A 23093-nucleotide genomic window follows, 5' to 3' on the forward strand; every position below is an offset into this window, starting at 1 on the left:
CAGCAAGATTTTACTTGCATGTGATATTAATGATATTGTTTGATAATTTCCACATTCTGTTGGATCACCTTTCTTTGGAATGGGTACAAATATGAATCTCTTCCAGTCGGCCAGCTGTCTTCCAAATTTTTGGCATAGATGAGTAAGTGCCTCCAGTGTGGCATCCATTTGTTGAAACATTTTAATGAATATTGGTAAAAACCCGAAATTAGTGAAAATCTGAAAAGAAATGATATAAATTGTGTCGGCAACAAACTGTTGGGTGTTTCTTTTTTTTATTTTATTTTTTGGTCAGAAATTGTGAATCAAAAGCTTTAGCTGGAACACAAAATGGAGTAATCATTACATGTTGCAGCATACACTCAATGTGCAATGAAATGTTCTTTGGTTGGAAGGTTTTGTGGTAAGGTGCACTGATACATATTAGCTTGGAGTATACAGTAAAATCATTCATGATAGCTTTTTCTTGCCTACACCTAACACATGGGAAAAGCATACAAACCTTTAACATTTGTGATACTAGCAATTTATGTTTATAGTTTTAAAGGAATATATATGTGTATATATATGTATGTATGTATGTATTTAAATAATTTCAGAAACAAACAGCAGTATAGTAATTTCAGTACTGTGTAGATTGTCATTTAATGGGAGCGAGGGTATGTGTAAAAGTCTTCGTGCCTGGAAACTTGTTTCATGTTAGATCTTTCTGCCAACCTCTTTAGTTTCTTCTAAGGTTATGGTCCATTTAGATTTTTTCCTTTCTTTTATGTATTGAAGATAAATTTACAAAACAATCAATGACTTCTTTTTTATCAGTACTTCTCATTTTTTGTATTGCATTCTCCATCAATAAAATGAACTTGATCACACATACACAATGTATATGTATTTATTTGTAAATTATGTACATATATGCCAGTCTAATGTATTGTGTATACTCCAGCCACTCCTCGGAAGGAAGGTTGGGCAATCTGCTTCTGTAGTGATACCACCTCGGAAACCCCAGGAGGTATCACTGTAAGTCGGTCCGACTCGACGGCACATAACAACAGCAACAACAATGTTAGTAGCTGAATGTTGTTGTTGTTGTTGTGTTGTTATGTGCCTTCGAGTCGGACCCGACTCATAGTGACCCCTCCTGGGGTTTCCAAAGCGGTATCACTACGGAAGTGGATTGCCCCATCTTCCTTTCGAGGAGTGGCTGGTGGGTTTGAACCGCCAGCCTTCTGGTTAGCAGTCAAGTGCGTTAGGCTCTACGCTACCAGAGCTCCCAACAACAACATAAATTTTATTCTGAGGAAAATGTACTTTAACGTGTTTCATTGTTAAAATCTTTAACACTGTCATTTAGTAATTCACATCTGGTCTTTTGTGAAGAGGAGTTTGGCTTATACATTTTATCTCAAAATGCATTGTGAGGAAATGCAGGATACACAGGAGTGCATAACTATGAGGAGCATGGAGGGGGGTTGCTGGTTGGGGATGGTAATTGGGAAGTGAAACCAAATGTACAGGAAATGTTGAATGTAAAACAAACTCTGCTTCGTAAATTTGCACCTAAAACACAATGAAATAAATAAATAATAATCATTCCCACCCTAAAAAAAAAAGTATTGTGAAAATTCTACATTTTTATTTAAAAAATTACATTTTAAATAGTTTTTATTAAAATAATCACTCCGATCAAAGTAGAACAGAGTAGATTGTTCGTTCAGATATATATCCACCCCCATCATCTGGTTAGCAGTCAGATGCCTTAGGCACCTTGCCACCAGAGCTCCAAAGATAGCATTTTAAATCAACAGGGATGAATCGATAATTGTTGAACCTGGATGATAAGGTACTTATAGTTCTTTATACTTTGTAATCTTCTTTTTTACATTTTGAAATTTTCTATAATAAAATGCTAACAATCTTTTTCAAATAAAAAATGAATAATATAAACTCATTAGAGAAAGAATAGGTAATTTAATAATAGATATTATCCAGTTGGGAGGAAATAAAATTAGTTCTGTACTTCATACCATATTTGAAGATTAATTTTGGATGGATTAAAAAGTTGTTGTTGTTGTTATGTGCCGTCGAGTCAGACCTGACTCATAGCGACCCCTCCTTGGGTTTCCGAGGCAGTATCACTAGCTCTGGTAGCATAGTGCCTAAGGCACTTGACTGCTAACCAGAAGGCTGGCGGTTCAAACCCACCAGCCACTCCTCGGAAGGAAGGTTGGGCATTCCTACTTCCGTAGTGATACTGTCTCGGAAACCCAAGGAGGGGTCGCTATGAGTCGGGGCTGACTCGATGGCAAATAACAACAACAACAACATCACTACGGAAGTAGGATTGCCCAACCTTCCTTCCGAGGAGTGGCTAGTGGGTTTGAACCGCCAGCCGTCTGGTTAGCAGTCAAGTGCCTTAGCCACTATGCTACCATGTACTTAATTCCAGATGGATTAAAAATGTGCATCTAAAAGATTAGTAGGAAGTGTAGAAGGAGATAGAGGAGAATATTTTATAATCTTGCAACTGGGAAGAAATTTCTGGCAAAAAACAGAAGTCATAAAGGGAAAGGCTGAAAGTTTTAAATAAGAGAATTACAAAATTCTCTGCATCAAAATTAAAAAGACAGGTTGTAATCTAGGCAGCAATACTTGCTGTATATATAGCAAATCACTGTATTATTAGACATTTCTATAAAATCAGTAATACAAATAACTTGTAGAAAAGTGAGCAAAGGATGTAGGCAGATAATTAAAAGAAAAAAACCCCAAAATGCCTTATAAAAACATAAAAAGATTTCCAATCTTATTAATAAATACATGCATAATAAAAGTAGTTTTGCCTAATAGATTCTCATCAAATAGTAGGATTGATACTATCCAGTGTTGATGGTGATAGAATTAAGCAAATACTTTCAGGGAGTGTTCATTTGGAATGTAATTTAGTGCACAGCATTTTAATTTTTTATAATTTATTTATTGTTCTTTATGGACAGTGTTTTTAGGGAGAAATTTGTTAGCATCTTTCTAACTTTAATATATGATTTTTCTATGAGTTGGCAGATCCCACTTCTAGGTAAAAAAGATTTAGTCAAAGATATATATCTTTTTTATTGCACTGTTTATAATAAAAGAAAATTGAAATATCCAAAATTATAATCAGGAAGGTGGTTAAATTATGATACATATATATTCCAGAATACTGTGCAGCTCTTAAAAAGAATGTATACTTGAAATGCAGTCTATGTTACTGTTAAATGAAAAGAGCAAAGTGCAAAACAATATGTGTAGCAAGATCCCATTTTTGTTAAAAATTTATATTTATATGTCTCTAAATGTACAAATACTTATAAGCATAGGAGAATACCAGGAAGCTCTGTGCTAACCCCACATTGATTACTCTGAGAATGTGTTTAGAGGTGCAGAACAGGGACATTTACTTATTTGTATAGTTTTAAAAAAAGCATTGTGATCATAGGTAGTTACATTTCTAATTTATGCTTTTCTGACGTTTTAGATCTTTAAAAATATATATATATCAAGAACCTACTTTGTGCCAAATATAAATAGGTACAATGAAGGACACAAAGATGAATAAGAAGATTGTCTCTACCCTCATATCCATGAATAGATTTTAGACAGTTCAAACTGAGATAAATGCTGTAAAAAAACCCCACATTGAAATAAACACCACTTAAATTAATCTCCTGGGAAAAGCCAACAGGAATCATATGATCCAGGTTAAATAGTTCATAGTGCTTGCCCAAATATCTGCAAGATGCAAGAAAAGGTAATAAAATCTCTTCAAAGCTGTTAGCTCTTATTCTAGATGTAATGACATCATCTCAGGAAAAGGAGTCAGTACAAGGTGACTTCTAATGCAGAGATGTTTTTGCTGATGTCCATGTGATCAGTCAGGGCAGAAGTGAAAGTAGTGGATGCTGTAGCTATTCCACCAAATGGACTAGCCATAAACATTCCTCACAAGCCTCTGATTAACCATCTTTGTTTGGACCTTCCTCCTGTTAGCTGTTGGCTCTCTTCCCTTTTTTTTACTTGGTATAAATTACCTGAAGATTTCAGGTCATGATTTTTCTCCCCTACTTGCTGATAAGTGTATCTTCAGAGTAAGTAGATTTTAGAGGGAATGTGCTGCCAAAAAAGCATTTAATACTTGAACACAGACCAAATATATACACGTTCATTTAGTCTCCATGGGAAGGGCAAAGGTTTAGCTTCCAGATTAGGGTGGTATGGGGGGTGGTTGATGCGCCTGAGACATTTCTGGTCAGAGTGACGTGTGCTAGAAACTTCTTCCCCAATATTGCTTTAGGCTTGCTTCCCAGGCGGTGTGCTTGGGGCTTAATGGTCCTGGCAGGCATCCATCCCCTTAGTCCTGGGATGGAAGCTCAGTGAATAGCTAGCTCTTTTTTCTGCTTTAGTACTGTAGTTCACCTTTGGCACTTGAAATCCTGGCCTGAATTCCAGCCCCAAAGCCTGAATGAATAGCTTTTGTTAACTTCAAAAATTGTCAGGGGCGATGTTCAAAATATATAACAGCCAGTAGAAAATGGGCAGGAGTTCCTGGGTGGTGCAATGGCTAGTATGTTCTGTTGCTAATCAAAAGGTTGGAGATTTGAATCTGCTCAGAGGTGCCTTGGAAGGAAGGCCTGGCAATCCACTTCTGAGATATCAGGCATTGGAAACCCTATAGAGCATAATTCCACTGTGATGCACATGGCATGGCCATGGGTCAGAATTGACTTTATGGCAATCAACAGAAGGAGGGCAGTGACCAGTGAGAACAGATTCCAATTGAAGGGCTGATGCATTTTAGTTGCTGTGTCCTGAGGAAGGTTCGGGAGACCTTGCAGGGGGCAACAGAGAGGACATTCAGGGATCTTGGGGCCTCTTTCCCCTGCTTGAGACCCCTGCTCTGTATCTGGATTCTGATATCTGGAACTGTCCCAGCTGTATCAACCTACTGGCTCTTGCCTGAATATGCCCATGACCTTTAAGCAGGCCTGGCTTGTCCTTTGCTCCCATCACCTGTCTGCCTCCTGAACTAGTGTGGCCCCATCTGTCTTGTGGCTGAGTAGGCCTAAGGATGATAGGGTTAGCCTCTATTCAGGTATTTCTCATAGAATCAGTACCTTTTTCAGATTAAATTGGGCCTGTGGGCCTGCTGACTGGGGATCATAGTCTTAGGGGACACCAAGCTCAATTGGCACAACAAAGTACATAAAAATCTTGTTCCACAATCTGCTTTGGTGAGTAGCGACTAGGGTCTTAAAAGCTTTCCAGCGGCTATCTAAGATGCAACTGTTGGTCTCCTCTCATATGAAATGAAGAAGAGTGAAGAAAATCAAAGGCATTTGAAAACCATTAGTCCAAGGATATGATGGACCTAGAGACCAGAAGAACTAGATGGTGCCTGGCTACCAATGCCAACCACTTGGAAAGGCATCAAAACTGGAGATCCTGGATAGAGTGGGAGGAAAAATGTGGAACAAAATTAAAAAATACAAAAATGACCAGTATTACTGGTCAGATAGAGTCTGGTGGAACCCCTAAGGTTATGGCCCCAGGATACCCTTCAGGCCTAGAATTGGATTCATTCCCAAGGATTGGCTCTCCGCCCAACAGTAGAAAGACTTACAAGTAGAACACCCACCCCAGGGCAATGCACCCACCTACTCTAGGGAGATACACCTCTTAGAGCAATCCGCCATGAGATACCAGAGGGGCAGCATTCACATAGGGGGAAGCTGGACAGACAGGCGTGCAAAGTTAAGAAGGGAGCAGGGAGGGTTTTTACAGGGATGGGAGGGGAGAAGAGTTTGTTATGGTCGGGGGTGGTAATCAGGGTGTGAAATCAAATGTATACAAACTGCTGAATGTAAAACAAATTTTGCTCTGTAAATTTGCACCCAAAGCACAATTTGGAAAAAAAAAAAAAAATTGTGAATTGGGCCTGAAGCTAAGCTATTACTTGAGAAAGGCTTGTTAGGGGTGTGACAGATATAGCTGTAGTTATAAGGTTAGTGTATCCACCAATCTTGCCATTGTGTAAAGGATTAGCAATTTAGTTTCACTTAACTGTGTTTAACAACTGATTTTGTAAGTGTTGAAAGGCCTTATGGACAACCTTGAAGAAGACTCAGCTATCACTTATTAGGCCTTGGCTATGAATTGTAAGTGAGCACAAGTTTTCTTTCCCCTTTTCTTGTTTTATATTTTTCCTCCTTCCTTATTCCTACCCTGTCATTCCTTGCCTTCCCCTCACGCTACTCAGTGGACTGCTATTGTCATTCCTCCCTGTGTTCTGTCTGTGGCCCCTTCTTTCTCCTCTTGCCCACTATGGTGCATTCTGGTCTCTGTAGCCTTTGCTTCAAAACAGAACAAAACAAAAACAGTTGCCCATCAGGTTGCCTCATGGTGACCCTATGTGTATCAGAGTAGAACTGTACTCCATAGGATTTTCAATGGCTGATTTTTCAACTAGGTTGTCAGGTCTTTCTTGCAAGGTGCTTCTAAGCAGACTCATCCTCCAACCTTTCAGGTTAGTAGCTGAGCATGTTCTTTGTTGCTCTATCCAGAGCCTTTGCATAGTGTTACTCTTTGACACTACAGAAATTTTGCTGTTTGGGTGCTGTTTGACTTCTGAGCAGTTGTAATTAGGAAGAAACTCTCCCCATAAAATGTGTTTCCTTCTTTTTTTATTTCCTAGCTTCTCATCTTGAAGAAGACATTGTATTTGATAGGCACCTATTTTTGTAGACATGGTTGCTTGTGATATTTATTGTCTGTGAGGGGGTATCTCAGAAAAGGGAGAACAGATTGTGCTCATATTTAAAGAATCCTCTGTAAGACCCCTCAGTCTGTAATTATGAAGACTGGTTGATGATTTGCTGGTTGCGCTGCTATTTTTAGAGCCTGTCATTGCGCATGACTGTCGCTGCCTTGGGCTGTGGGCCTCGTTGCTTGTCACTGCTGCTGCCATGAAAGCAGATTGCGCTGCTCCTGTTTCTCGGGCAGCCTCCTTCTCTTGCCTCCTGGCCTCCTTCATCTTCCGTCGGTCACTCTTTCGACTCCCCACTTCACTTGTTCGTATTGCAGCTGCTCCTGAATCCTCTTGCTACCTGTTTCTGATGTATATTCTGCCAGGTGTTTTGCTGTCATTCTCATTTTTTTTTGTACTGAAGATTTGCTTTCCTCTCAAGTTCTTTTTTGCTGAGTATTTCCTGTCATTGAATGTTAAATATGGCTCACAAGTGTGATGGGTGGCACTGTTTAGGAAACCAGATTTCATATTTGTTGCAGGTCAGCTTCCCAGAAAAATAGACTTTGAAATGGAGATTATGTACAAAGGATTTATTGGGGAGTGCTCTCAGGAACAACATCTGAAAGGGAGTAAGGGATGCAGGACTGGACAGAGGGAGAAGTTGAACTGTGATGCATTTGCAACAGATGCTTCAGGGGATCCCACCGGAAGTTCTGGATCTGAGAGACTCTTCAAAGTTGTTCCTCATTGGAGCAATCATATTCCTCTCCTATTGATTAGTCTATTGATTAGTTCTTGACCCTGTGGCACAGGGTGTGACCTCTTCAGCTGAGGGCAGGTCTAGGAGAGGCATTCAGCTGAAAGTCATCGGCTGTACTCTTCTCAGCAGTTAGGGGAATGAGTGCCTGGGTGACAAAGCAGGGCCTGGGCGGTGCCCCATAGCATCCACTTAAATGTTCTTCTCTTAATTTTGCATATAGTGGATGCAATTTCTACCCTACTTTTAACTTGATTTTGATACTAGTACAATGTTGGTACCATATTCTGAGGGTCTCTTAAAAGCCAAGCATATTTCTTGTGGTGGTTTATTTTGGTAAAAAAAATGAAGCTAATGAGTTCAGTCTAAGAAAAAAGAGGATGTACACTTTTGACAGAATAAAGCCTGCGTTACTGGACTGCCACTGCCCATAGAATGTGCTGTCATGCAATGCTAAACCAAGCAGAGGGTGGGAAGGATGAAGCATTAAGACCTATTGCACTAAAAGGAGTGGGATTAATAAATTGGTACAAGCTTGGTAGATATAGTCCAGTATAGAAAATAATCAGAGACTAGATATAAGCATTATTAGGAAATGAATGCATGTGCATTCTTTGGTAGTGCCATCTATGTGTATGACAAAACAACACAACAGATGTTGTTTAATCTACCAGTGCAGTGACAAACAGATGGAGTAGACATGGCTGCCAGAGGGAAATTAGACTGACCTATTTCATAGATCAGGCTGTTGACTGAGAGCATAGATTAGTAGACCAAAACACCAAGCAAAGTTATTTTCCAGTCTATGACAGAAGCTGAGTGCCCAAGCTGTACAGGAAACTACAGAACAGGGCTTGGCAAAGTTTTTCTGTAAAAGAGCAGAGAGTAAATATTTTTTGCTTTGTGGGCCATATAGACACTGTTGTAACTATTCCACTCTGTTGTTATAACATATGAAAGTAGCCATAGACAATACAGAAATGAATAGACATGGCTGTGGTTCAATAAAACTTTATAAAAACAGATGGTGAGTCAGATTTGGCTCTGGGCCAGAGTTTACTGATCCCTGGCACAGGTCCAAGTGCCAATCTGCCAATCCTAGAGCAGATATTAAGTCTTAGGAAAACTTCTAAGTGTTGGCTTCCTTACTTCTAAAATGGACATTGAAATAGTATTTTGGGTTAGGAATATTATAACCAAAAAATCAAACTCACTGCCATCAAGTTGGATCCAACTTATAGCGACCCCTACTTGGGTTTCCGAGAGGGTATCACTAAGGAAGTAGATTGCCCAATCTTCCTTTCAAGGAGTGGCTGCTGGGATTAATATTTGTTGTTGTTGTTATGTGCTGTCGATTCGTGCCCGACTCATAGCGACCCCTCCTTGGGTTGCCCAGGCAGTATCACTACTGAAGTAGATTGCCCAACCTTCCTTCCAAGGAGTAGCTGGTGGGTTTGAACCGCCAGCCTTCTGGTTAGCTGTCACATGCCTTAGGTACTACATCACTGGAGCTCCCAGGAATATTATAAGAAATAAAATAATTCATGCACATAGGAAGTGTTCTACAAATAGGAACTATTAATATTATTGATGGAATAGTATAGGATAAGAAAGAGTCGTTGGGTGTTGTGAACAGTGAATGCCCTTAACTGCTAATTCAGAGGTTTGAGTCCACCCAAAGGCACTTCAGTCCTGGTGATGTACTTAAACATCAGCCTATGGAGCACAGTTCTAGTCTGGCACACACAGGGCCATCATGAGTTGGAGCCGACTTCATGGCAGCTGGTGGTTGTGGTGGGTGGTGGACAGGATAAGAAAGAGCTGAGTGGAATTAACAGTGTTTGAAGAGTGTTCGTTAGAGAAATGGGGCACAAATTATCTTTGACTATGTAGTAAGATGACACTCCTCGGAAGGAAGGTTGGGCAATCCTACTTCCGTAGTGATACTGCCTCGGAAACCCAAGGAGGGGTCGCTATGAGTTGGGGCCGACTCGACGTCACATAACAACAATGTAGTAAGATGACACTCCTCGGAAGGAAGGTTGGGCAATCCTACTTCCGTAGTGATACTGCCTCGGAAACCCAAGGAGGGGTCGCTATGAGTCCAGGCCGACTCGACGGCAAATAACAACAACAACAACATGTAGTAAGATGCTTAATATGACTGTCTCAGTTTTGTCTGAAGCTCTGAGATATGTAGGATCACATTGCTAGAGGCAGGTGCTAGCCACCATACAGGACTTGAAAAGGACATGGCTATAAAACTGGTTTTTCACCAGCTCTGTGGTATTCACCATTATCTGTGTTTTCTTCTAGGCACATAGCCTGACTGCATTTTTTTTTGCTTCCTTTGCAGTTAGATGATGGCTGTATGATCAAGTTCTAGTTAATGAAATACAAGGAGAAGAGCTATGGGCCATTTATAAGGCTAGCCTATTAATACTATCCTCACACAGTCTTGGTTCTTTTTACATAAACCAGCACAGTGGAAAGCACATTGAAGACCTAAAGTGCCACAGTTTAGAAGGTACGTGGTGGCCTAAATGACTGTATGGAGCAGAGCATCTCTCCTGCTTACTGACCCATGTATGTCTGTTTCATGAGCAAGATATAAACTTTAATTGTGTTAAGTTACTGAGATTTTGTTGTTGCTCATTACAACATTTAGCCTATGTTGACAGTTATAGTCACCCATTATCAACTGTAGTCTGTAATGATAAAGGCTAAGGATTCAGCTATGAAAGATTGTTGTTAGGTGCTTCTGAGTAATTTCTGACCCATAGTGACCCAATGCAAGAGTAGAACTGCCCCATGGGGTTTTGTAGGCTATAATCTTTGTGGGAGCAAATGCCAGGTCTTTCTCCCATGGAGTCACTGGGTGAGTTTGAACCACCAACCTTTCAGTTAGCAGCTAAATGCTTAACTGTTGGGCCACCAGGGTTCCTTTATGAGAGATTAGAGTAGTTTTATTTAATAAAATTTTCTGTGATAATGGAAATGTCTTATCTGCATCATCCAGTACAATAACCACTAGCTACATATCATATTGGGCACTAGAAATGTGGCTAGTAAGACTGAAGATGAAATTTTAAATTTAATTTTAATTAATTAAAATTTAAATGTAAATAGGTACGTGTGGCTAGTAGCTACCCTATTGGACAGCTCAGAGTTAGAGACTCGAAAATTTCTTAGCAGTGCTCTGAGCCCCACCCCTAGCCCTGTTAAGCATGTGAGAGTGACTTTAAGGAGACTTTGTGAAAGCTTGACTTGCGTCCTCGTCCTTGGAGTCAGCGTGCCAAGGCTAACTGCCAGACTCATGTGTGGTAATTCCAAAGGACCAGACACTGTGGCTGTCTGGCAGCTCTACTGGTGGAGTGAGCAGGGGTAGCTGCATTCAGAACAGCCTGTTCTCTCAGAATTTCTTGGGGCAAAGGATGCATTTGTTGTTGTTGTTATGTGCCGTCAAGTCAGGCCTGACTCATAACGACCCCTCCTTGGGTTTCCGAGGCGGTGCATAAGTATTTCTTCTGACTCTCTTGGGACAAAGAGCCTGTAGTCACTTTAAAACCTATGCAAGAGAAAACCGGGAGGAGTGATGTGATTTTATTGAAATGCCACTGTTTCTGTGAGCAGAAATGACTAGAGGACTCTTTAATTATCTGAGAATGATCAGAAAAATTACAAAATCTACCCGAAATTTTATGTAGGGTTAAAACTCAAACCAAGCCCAAACTTACTGCTGTTGAGTCAGTCCTGACTCATAGTGACCCCTCCTTGGGTTTCCGAGGCAGTATCTCTACAGAAGTAGATTATCCAATCTTCCTTCCAAGGAATGGCTGGTGTGTTTGAACCGCCAGCCTTCTGGTGAGCAGTCAAATGCCTTAGACACTACGCCACCCCTTCATAATGGGTTTGAAAGGGCAGCCAGGAGAAAAAATAGAGTTTTTTCCTGAGTGTACTCTATGATCCCTCCTTGGACCAATTTAATAGTTATCATTAAAAAGTACTTTAAGCTCCTGAAGGGAGAACATGTTGCATCTCAAATAGTTTCAACCTCAGAGTATTCCTTTGTTCTTTTTCTCATCCTACCCATGGAAGCCATAATTTGTGTGTTACACTCTTTTGGGTGCAGAAATAGAGACCTACTGTATTTTAGGAATGTTTCAAGGATACGCATGTAATTTAATGGAAATCTGAGAAAAAGATCAATATTAGTGTCTCTCTTCATAGAAATAAGACTTGGAAGTTGGTTATGGATTGATCCAAGGACTCACCCCTTTTGTTATCACGAGATGTCATCAGTATGACTCACTTCTACTTCGCTGGCTGCTTCTTTGCATTTTGCTGTCCTCACTTATGGTTTCTGTGCCTGATATTCTCTGTCCACACAAGGTCCACATATTGAAGCCTATCACAAACTGCTTGCACTACCCATGGATCTTTATTAGAAAATAAATTTGTACCTATCGACATCAAGTCAATTCCAGCTCATAGTGATTCTATCAGAAAAAGGCCTTTTAAACTGTAATGTTTTGCCTCATTATCACTAATTTGTCAGGTAATACATTCTCTCTCAAAACAGAAAAGGTAACTCTGGATGCATTGTTTTTTTTAGTCAGTTAACTGAATGGCTTCCACAGCCAATCTTTTTTTTTTTTTTTTTTTTTAGGATTTGGGTGAAGATTTACAGAGTAAATTCACTTTTCATACAGCAGTTCACATATACTTTGTCTCATGTCATTGACCAAAATTTACAATGCAGCAGCTCCCCTCCCACTTCCTCCCCATAGTTACCTCCTCCCAGTGTCCATCCCTTCATACTCTTCTGCACCCTGAGCTATCTCCCTGTGCATAAGCAGCCCTTCCTTCTCCCATGATTGTTCTCTCCAGGGCGTGTGTCTACTTGAGGTAAATGTTTAACTCACATGCCTGTACTTTGTTTGGCTGGAAACCACAGTTGTGGGTTCAATTTCAGACCCGAAGGGCAGCTAGGGGCCATAGTCTCAGTGGTTACACCAGGCTCTATTGGACCAGCAAACCTGGTCCCCACCTTCTTTTTTTTTTTTTGCCTCCAAATGATTTTGAGTTCCACAGCCAAGCTTTTAATGTAGGATTGTTAATGCCACAAAGAGCTACATTTCTCTAATCCTGAGAATCCTTCTCTTTACAGCAATGGTTAAAGTATTCCATGCCAGTGCTCTTCACAGAGCCATTGCTCTGGTGGTGCAATGGTTAAAGTATTCACCTGCTAACCAAAATGTGGTGTTAGAATCCACCAGTCACTCCACAGGAGAAAGATGAGTCAGTCTGCTTCTGTAAAGATTTACAGTCTTGGAAACAGTATAGGTCAGTTCTGCTCTGTCCTGTAGGGTCCTATGAGTCAGAATCAACTTGATGGCAGTGAGTTATTATTATTATTTTTTTTCCTTTGGTGATTTCAAAAAGGAGCCCTGGTGGCACAGTGGTTAAGTGTAATGGGTTTTAGTTTGGTAATTTCTAAGTAATGATGAGTTTAAATGGTATATCAAGATATCTGCAAACCAAAACCCCTAAACTCATTGCCATGGAGTCAATTCCAACTCATAGTGACCCTACAGGACAGAGTCGAACTGCCCTATAGGGTTTGTGAGGTTGCAAATCTTTACAGAAGCAAAATGCCACATCTTTCTCTCATGGAGTGGCTGGTGGTTTTGAACTGACAGCCTTTCGATTAGCAGCTGAGCATGTAGCCACTGTTACTACAAGGGCTCTTAAAGGAATGTGTAGCCACCAGAGGTGGGAGAGGAGGGGAGGGAACACTGAAAAAAAAAAAAAAAAATATATGTGCAGCCACTAATTTAATGTTAAAATATATGTGATCTCTTGTGGTGGCAAAACTCACAGGTACTGCTAACAATATCTGTTTTATGGTCTACATTCAAAATCAATGATATAAAAATTTCAAGTAAAGGTTAGTGAAAGTAAAGACAAAATTTTTCCCCTTCCAAGTTCATTGACTGCCTTCTCCCCACCTTCATATATTATCTGTAGATCCAAGTACTTCTGCCAAAAATCTTATTTCTAGGTTGGAATGTGTGGAATTACAGAGTTCTTACAGGATATTATATGTGTTATGAACATCAGTTTATTGAGCTTCATAATATTTGTATAGGGTAAATTTGTATCTTGAGCATGTATATATGTTAATTTTTCAAGTATATCAATAACAAAATACTTCAGTATAAATAGTCAGTGATTCAATGTGATAAATTTTTTGTGAATTCAAATGCTTCATCAATAAAAGTGATGATAGTTTGACCTCCTTAAACTATACAATAATAATTCTTACCTGAAAATGTTTACTTTTTCATTTCTACCTCATTTATCTAAATTGTTTACAGACCTTTTCTTATTTTAATCAGTCAACATATATTCTGGAGCCTTGATGTCCAGCCCTCTGCTAAATATGAAGGGGAAAGAAATATATATATATATATATATATATATATATATATATATATATATATAATATAAATATAAAATTAGCTCTAAATGCATTAATCTCTTTGCCTAAGAGCAGAGTCGTGAAGAGCACTGGCATGGAATAGAGAGACCTGGTTCTAATTTGAACTTTTCTAATTGCATATTTTCATCTTTGATGAGTTATTTCACCTGAAAAGCCTCAGTTTGCTTATCCGTGAAGTGAATATAATAAGCTTAGTGCTTAAATGGTGCCCTGTAAGTTATTGTTATTAATATTACCTTCCTTTTTTTGCTAAAGAAGGTTTTATGGCACAGTGGTTGAGACATATGGCACAGTGGTTGAGACATTTGGCTGCTAATCAAAAGGTCAGTGCTTTGAACCCACCAGCCCCTAGGGGAAAGATGAAGCTGTCTGCTTCAGTAAAAATTTACAGCCTTGGAAATCCTATGGGGCAGTTCTACTCTGTCCTATAGGGTCACTATGAGTCAGAATCCACTCATTGACAATGGGTTTGGTTTTTGGGATTTTTATGCTGGTCTATACAGCCAAACATTCAGTTAAGTCTGAGTATTCAACCCCCAAATTGTGGGATGACATCAAGAACATCATCCATGAAGAAAGCAAAAGGTCATTAAAAAGACAGCAAGAGAAATGGCCAACCCTCTGAAAGCATAACAGAGAAAGTATGCAACAGAATCTGACTCAGACTTAAACTAAAAGAATTTATTACAAATATATAATAGAACTTAAAATCAATAGGAAAACTTAAGTGTCTGGTTAGGCAGCTTCAGAAGGTCTTTGGTGCAACTATTAGAACTAATGAATTCCTACTTTTTCTTTTTTCTTTCTCTGTGTCCCACTATTCAGCATTTAGGAGCTCTGGTGATACAGTGGTTAAGGAATTTGGTTTCTAACGAAAAGGAAAGATAAAGCAGTTTGCTTCCCTAAAGATTTATAGCCTTGGAAACCCAATGGGAGTCACAATCCATTCAATGGCAATGAGGTTTTTTTTTTTTTTTTTTTAATTCTATATTTAAAGCCCAAGGAAGGAGACTTCAGTTGGTTGAGGTTTGGCCATGTGTCTGCTCCTGAGTGGGTTGTGTTGCACCCTGACTTAAGCTAATTACATATCAACACTATACATCTTGAAAATTATTACCCAAAAGGTGCTGTTAGGATGAGGTGGGCTAAAAATGGCATGTGTCCACTACAAAGACACTTTCAGGTATTCATCAGTTACCGGTTAAAGGATATCCAGGCAAGATCAAATGAATACAGAGAGAAGTGAGCTTTATATTAACATCAACCACTACTCACCTGTTGAGTTTGTCATACTCTGGTGGCATGCATGTTGCTGTGAAGCTGGAGGCTATGCCACTGGTATATCAAATAGCAGCAGGGTCATCCCTGGTGGACAGGTTTCAGAGGAACTTCCAGACTAAGACAGACTTGGAAGAAGGAAGGGGCCATCCACTTCTCAAAGAATTGGCCTGTGAAAACCTTATGAATAGCAGTAAAACACTGTCTGATATATTACTGGAAAACTTAATGAATAGCCCTGAAACATCATCTGATACAGCTCTGGAAAATGAGCCCCTCAAGTCAAAAGGCACTCAACATATGACTGGGGAGGAACTGCCTCCTCAAAGCAGAGTTAACCTTAACAATGTGGATGGAGTAAAGCTTTTGGGACTTCCATTTGCTGATGTGGCACAACTCAAAATGAAAAGAAACAGCTGCGAACATCCATTAATAATCGGAACATGGAATGTATGATGTATGAATCTAGGAAAATTGGAAGTTGTAAGAAATGAAATGAGATGCATAAAGATCAATATTCTAGGCATTAGTGACATAAAAAAATAGATGTTTTTTGGCCATTCTGAATCAGGCAACCATATGATCTACTATGCTGGGAATGACAAATTGAAGAGGAGTGGCATGACATTCTCATCAAAAAGAATATTTAAAGATCTGTTATAAAGTACAGTGCTGTCAGTGATAGGATAATATCCATATACTTGCAAGGAAGACCAGTTATACTACTATTATTCAAATTTATGCACCAACTACTAAAGCCAAAGACGAGGAAACTGAGGATTTTTTTACCAACTTCTGCAGTCTAAAATTGACTGCAATCAAGAAAAATTGAAATGCAACCAAGATGTGTTGATTATCACTGGTGATTGGAATGCAAAAGTTAGAAACAAAGAAGAAGCACTGGTAGTTGGAAAATATGGCTCTGGTGATAGATATAATGCTGGAGGTTGCATGATAGAATTTTGCAAGACCAATGACTTACTCATTGCAAATACCTTTTTTCCAACAACATAAATGGCAGCTATACATGTGGACTTCTCCAGATGGAGTACACAGGAATCAGATCTACTACATCTGTGGAAAGAGGCGATGGAGAAGCTCAATATCATTAGCCAGAACAAGGCCCAGGAGGTAACTGCAGAACAGATTATCAACTGCTCACATGCAAGTTCAAGTTGAAGCTGAAGATAATTAACAGAATTATGAGAGCCAAAATATGACCTTGATTATATCCCTCCTGGATTTAGAGACCATCTAAAGAATAGATTTGATACATTAAACACCTATGACTGAAAACCAGACAGATTGTGGGATGACATCAAGAACATCATCCATGAAGAAAACAAAAGATCATTAAAAAGACAGCAAAGGAAGAAAAGACCAGAATGGATGTCAGAAGAGACTCTGAAACTTGCCCTTGAATGAAGAGTAGCTAAGCAAATGGAAGAAATGACAAGATAAAAGAATGAACAGAAAATTTCAAAGAGTAACTCGAGAAGACAAAATCAATTATTATAATAATATAAAATAATGCCCAAAGCTCTGGAGTTAGAAAACCAAAAGGGAAGAACTCAGCATTTCTCAAGCTGAAAGAACTGAAGGAAAAATTCAAGCCTTGAGTTGCAATATTGAAAGATTTTATGGACAAAACAGTGAATGATGCAAGAATCATCAGAAGAAGATGGAAGGAATACACAGAGTCACTGTACCAAAAAAGAATTGGTTGACGTTCATCCATTTCAGGAGGTGGCATATGATCAAGAACCAGTGGTATGGAAGAAAGAAGTTGAAGCTGCACTGAAGGAATTGGTGAAGAGTAAAGCTCTAGGAATTGACGGAATACCCAATGAGATGTTTCAACAAACGGGTGCCAAGATGGAGGCACTCACTTGGTTATGCCAAGAAATTTGGATAATAGCTACCTGGCCAACTGACTGGAAGAGATCCATATTAGTACCCATTCCAAAGAAAGGTGATCCAACAGAATGGGGAAGTTATCTAACAATTTCATTAATATCACAAGCAAGTAAAATCTTGCTGAAGATCATTCAAAAGCAGTTGCAGCAGTATATTGAGAGAGAATTTCCAGAAGTGCAAGCTGGATTCAGAAGATGTGTAATGAGGGGTATCATTGCTGATGTCAGATAGATCTTGGCTGAAAGCAAAGAATACCAGAAAGATGTTTACTTGTGTTGTATTGACTGTACAAAATCATTTGATTGTGTGGATCATAATAAGTTATGGATAACATTGAGAAGAATGGGAATTCCAGAACAGTTAATTGTGCACATGAGAAACCTATATACAAAAACCAAGAGGCTGTCATTTGATCAGAATCTACTTCCGTAGTGATACTGCCTTGGAAACCCAAGGAGGGGTCATTAGGAGTTGGGTCCGACTTGACGACACATAACAACAACAACAACAGCAAGATTTGAAATCAGGAAGGGAATGCATCAGGGTTGTATCCTTTCACCACACTTATTCAATCTGTATGCTGAGCAAATAATGTGAGAAGCTGGACTATATGAGGAAGAATGTGGCATTAGGATTGGAGGAAGACTCATTAACAATCTGCGATATGCAGATGACACAACTTTGCTTGCTGAATGTGAGGATTACTTGAAGCACTTACCGATGAAGACAAAAGACTACTGTCTGCAAGATGGATTACATTTCAACATAAAGAAAATGAAAATCCTGATAACTGGACCGATAAGCAGCATCACAATTTATGGAGAAAAGATTGAAGTTGTCAAAGATTTCATATTACTTGGTTCCATAGTCAACACCAATGGAAGGAGTAGTCAAGACATCAGAAGACATATTGCACTGGGCAAATCTGCTGCAAAAGATCTCTTTAAAGTGCTGAAGAGCAAAATTATCTCTTTGATGACTAAGGTGCACCTAACCCAAGCCATGTTATTTTCAGTAGCCTCATATGCATGTGAGAGCTGGATAATGAATAAGGAAGACCTAAGAAGAGTTGATGCTTTTGAGTTGTGGTGTTGGTGAAGAATACTAAAAGAACCTTGGACTGTCAGAAGAACTAACAAATCTGTTCTGAAAGAAGTGCAGCCAGGATGCTCCTTGGAAGCGAGAATGCCCAGACTTGGTCACATGTACTTTGGTTATTTTGTCAGAAGGGACCATTCCCTGGAGAAGGATATCATGCTTGGTACAGTGGAGGGTCAACAAAAAAGGGGAAGGCTCTCAATGAGATGGATTGACACAGTGGCTGCCACAATGGGCTCAGCTGTAGCAAGGATTGTGAACCTGAAACAGGACCAGGCAGTGTTTTGTTCTGTGGTACATGGGTCGCTGTGAGTCAGAACCTACCTGATGGCACCTAACAACAACAACAACATCAACATCTATATCAAATCTTGTTAATGTAGCACCTATAAGAACTTGTAAGAGTTCTGGTAGTATAGTGCCTAAGGCACTTGACTGCTAACCAGAAGTCTGGCGGTTCAAACCCACTAGCCACTCCTCAGAAGGAAGGTTGGGCAATCTACTTCCATAGTGATCCCTCCTTGAAAACCCAAGGAGGGATCGCTATGGGTTGGGTCTGACGCGACAGCACAGAACAACAATATAAGAACTTACAGCACTATCTACTGTTTTAAAATAAAATTTACTCCTCTTAAAAATCATGGCTTATTTTTTACAGTGTTTAGGACAAGCAACTGGGATAAAGCAAGGACCTGTAATTGTATGTAGTGTTTTTGTTGTTGTTATGTGCCATTGAGTCGGCCCTGACTCATAGCGACCCCTTGTCAGGTTTCCAACCCCTCCTTGGGTTTCTGAGGCATTATCACTATGGAAGTAGATTGCCTAACCTTCCTTCCGAGGAGTGGCTGGTGGGTTTGAACCACCAGCCTTCTAATTAGCAGTCAAGTGCCTTAGGCACTATGCTACCAGAGCTCCTTATGTAGTGTTTTGTTGCTGTTGTTGTTATGTACCGTTGAGTCGGACCCGACTCATAGCGACCCCTCCTTGGGTTTCCGAGGCAGTATCGCTACGGAAGTAGATTGCCCCATTTTCCTTCTGAGGAGTGGGAGATAAAAAGATGACTGCCAGAGATGACTCTGTATTATTGTTAGTGTCTGTAATCATAGCTCAGAACTGTTGACATGTGGATGGCTGCTGTAGCATCCAGGAAGTAAGTGAAATAGTAATAATAATAATAATGATAATTTATTGACTTCTTTTTGGATTCTATATACTCATCTGAGTACCTGTTGTGGATTATCATTTAAATACCATCACAACTCTATGAAAGAGGTATTATATGCAATTGACAGATGAAGAAACTGAGGCATGGAGAAGTAGCTTGGCCAAGATCATATACCTAGTAAGTGACTGAGCTGGAATGCCTGGAACTCTCTTGAGCCAAGAACTCTCCCCTAATGATCAGGGTGGTTGCCATCTCTGTCAGTGCTTCAACATGTGTCTTTCAGCAAGGCACACCTGCATACAAGAATATACATAAGCATAGACAACACTTTCATACCACTGTGTACTGTTCACTGTGTACTGTTCTAGTGGCTGGTGGGTTTGAACTGCCTACCTTTTGGTTAGCAGCCCAATGCCTTAACCACAGCACCACGAGAGCTCCTTTTAGTTACTTTATAGACATTAATTTGTTGGCTCTTTTCCACAATTCTATTTTTAATCCTTATTTTACATGTGTGGAATTAGTTAAATATCTAGTATCACACAACTAAGAAGTGACAGAGGCAGAATTTGAACCCAGATAGTTTAGCTGCAGAGTCTGTGTACTATACTGTAAACCTACAAGTCAAACGCACTGCAATTTAGTTGATTTTGACTCATTAGTTACCCTATAGGACAGAGTAGAACTGTCCCATAAGGTTTCCAAGACTGTAAATGTTTATGGAAGTGGACTGTCATATCTTTCTCCCATGGAGCAGCTGGCAGTTAACCTTTTGGTTAGCAGTCAAGAGCTTTAACCACTGCATCACAAAGGCTCCTTATTATCCTATAGTGCTTATAAAAAGTCTTTTAAAAATACTGCAAGTGGTATTTGGATGTCACAGAAATCATGATGGTGCTCAGATCTGGTAAAACAATAATATGATGGTAGAATGCAAATGGCTGAAGTTTGTGTAAGACTCATTTAAGTTGTTTCGGATTTTTGCTTTTATAAACAATGCCTTAAGTATCCTTTTTCATGGCTTCTTGGACACGCTTGGCAGAATTTCTCTAGGGTATATGCAAAGATGTGGATTTACTAGGTTATTGCTCTCCAAAATGGCTATACCAACATGTTTTTATGCTTCCTTTTTTCTTTTTGTTGCTTTAAGGGAGTTTCATTAAGTTTTTCTACGTGTTCCTAGAATTTGTAGATCACTGAGCAATTGTAATAATACAAGTTAAGCGAAATTCAGTTGTATGACTCAGAGAACTAGAATCTACATTCTTAACAAAGAAACATACCTGACTCATTCTTCTAAAAAAAAAAAAAAAAAAAAACACCACCAAAACATAAAACAACCAGATTCACTGCCATGGAGTCAATTCAGTCATGGTGACCCCTCCTTGGGTTTCTGAGGTGGTCATCTCTATGGAAATAGATTGCCCAGTCTTCCTTCCCAGGAGTGGCTGGTGGGTTTGAACCACCAGCCTTCTGGTTAGCTGTCAAATGTCTTAGGCACTATGCCACCAGAGCTCCTTCTTCTAATATAGCAGCTAGTATATTATCAAATAATTGGTTAATTCTACCAGTACACATAGTTCTGATTTAGGAAGAATGTGGGGGCTACGGGTTTTAGTGCCACCTAGTGGTTAGATCAGGGCCTTCTAGGGGTTTTCCACCTGACGTGCAGAAAAATTACCAGAGGAGCTTGTTAAAAATGAGATTCTTGGCCTCACATGGAGAAGGAAGGAATGTTGTTTGAATTGTCCAGGAGCCTGCATATTTTAAAAGCAACTCAAGTGGCTATTGTTTGTGCTGTATTGGATCCAAACTCTGCATCTAGAACATGATTTAGCAATGGGCTCAGCTCCTTCTTATTCCTCTTCTCCAGCATCCAGTAATTCTCTTGGATTATGGGGAAGCTGTGAGGATCTTCTTTGACTGTGACTGTTTTGGGTTGAAAGCTGAGTTTTCAACAGGAGAGGGATGGGAACAGGCTACTGTGTGTGAGACTGATAAGAACGAACCTGAACCATGATCTCTGTTTTGCTGAATTAATTTGTGTTTCCTCCTTACTGCTTTGGGTTGACCTTGCTGCTAATTTTTGCTCTGTGTTTACTTTTGTTTTTTCTCTCCTTCTTCACATTCCTCCACCTGGTATACACGGTCTGCTCCGCAATCAGAGTCCCTCTGATATCCCAGGCCCTTTCCATGTGAATCCCTTGCACTTAGATTAATTTTTCATTAACCCACAGAATTATGCCTTTTCTAATACGGTGCCTTCTCCTGAAATTCTTACTCCCCATTATTTACTGAAAATTTTACGCTTTTCACACATCTTTTAAAATCCCAAAGAACCAAAACCTCAAAGCAGCATCCCTGGAGCATTTAACATCTCTCCACCCTCTGATTTCCCATCATACATAACACTTAGCCCATACCCTCATCCTGACACCTCATCAAATATTTCTTCTTGAGAAACAATATTCCATCTATCCATCTATTATTTTACTTATTCATTCATTCCTTATGTTGTTTCCCTTGCTTGGAGTATAAAGTCTACTCATTCTTCAAGTGCCACCCACTTTACTAAGCCAAATATAGATTATTCTTGGCTTCATTCATTGATTTCCTTCTCTGAAATCTGCTAACACTGAGTCTTGAACTGCCTACTTTAACCCTTAGTTACATATTACCGTGGGTTCATTAACTCTGTGTTAGACTTCTGCTCTCCAGTAAATTGTAACCTACACGAAGACAGAGACTATTTTGCATAATTCTTTGATATTTTCCAAAGTCTTACACACATTTCCAAATGCATAATATGGGTTAATTGAAGTTGTTTCCATTGTCTGATGGGTTGACCTTATTTTGCCTTACTTTAAGAGATAATGAAAATTATTAACATTTTATCAAACACCTGTTATTTACCGAATGAAGTCCCTGGGTGGTACGAATGGTTAACGTGCTCACTGCTAACAGAAAGATTAGTGGTTCAAGTCCACCCAGAGGCAACTCAGAAGAACGTTCTGGCAATCCACTTCTGAAAAATCAGCCATTGAAAACCCTGTGGAGCACAGTTCTACTCTGACACACATGGGCTCACCATGAGTTGAAATCAACTGACAGCCACTGTTTTTCCTTGCTAGACCACTGCTTGAAATTTTGCATATATTACCTTATTTAAAGCTGAAAAAGCCCAGTAAGTAGAATTTTATGCATTTTACAGTAAGAGCAGTTGGACTCAGAAATATTTAATAAATTACAGAGCTATAATTAACAGGTCATAAATATGTACCTAGCCTCATCTGTCACCAAAGCTTATATACTCTTTGCTCTACTACATAGCCTCCATTTTAGTTTTAGATCTTCCTTTATGGTATTTTATAATAATGATTTGCATTCCTGCTTTCTTCTCTTCATCATGAGTCTGCTGTCAGGAATGTAGAGTGGTTCTTTCCCTGGAATGACGTTCAGCCCTGCTCTCTATACCCTGCTTCATGCTTAAGTGGAAATACCCTTCTTCTCATGTGGTCTGCTTTATATTTAACTAAAGCAATGTGCCCACCTGCCTTTTTCCAGGCTTGGATTTTAATGGATTAAAAAC

The 23093-nt window shown here is 39.5% G+C and overlaps 1 protein-coding gene across 1 annotated transcript in view; it reads left to right on the plus strand.

The window, feature by feature from the left end:
• DST (dystonin) overlaps positions 1-23093 on the plus strand; it is a 614637-nt gene that overhangs the window by 67517 nt on the left and 524027 nt on the right. The gene's annotated exons all lie outside the window — the stretch shown is intronic.

The sequence above is a fragment of the Orycteropus afer genome, unplaced genomic scaffold, assembly GCF_000298275.1.
Source record: "Orycteropus afer afer isolate SDZICR_OR568_19922 unplaced genomic scaffold, OryAfe1.0 scaffold00140, whole genome shotgun sequence".
In the NCBI taxonomy this organism is placed as follows: Eukaryota; Metazoa; Chordata; class Mammalia; order Tubulidentata; family Orycteropodidae; genus Orycteropus; species Orycteropus afer.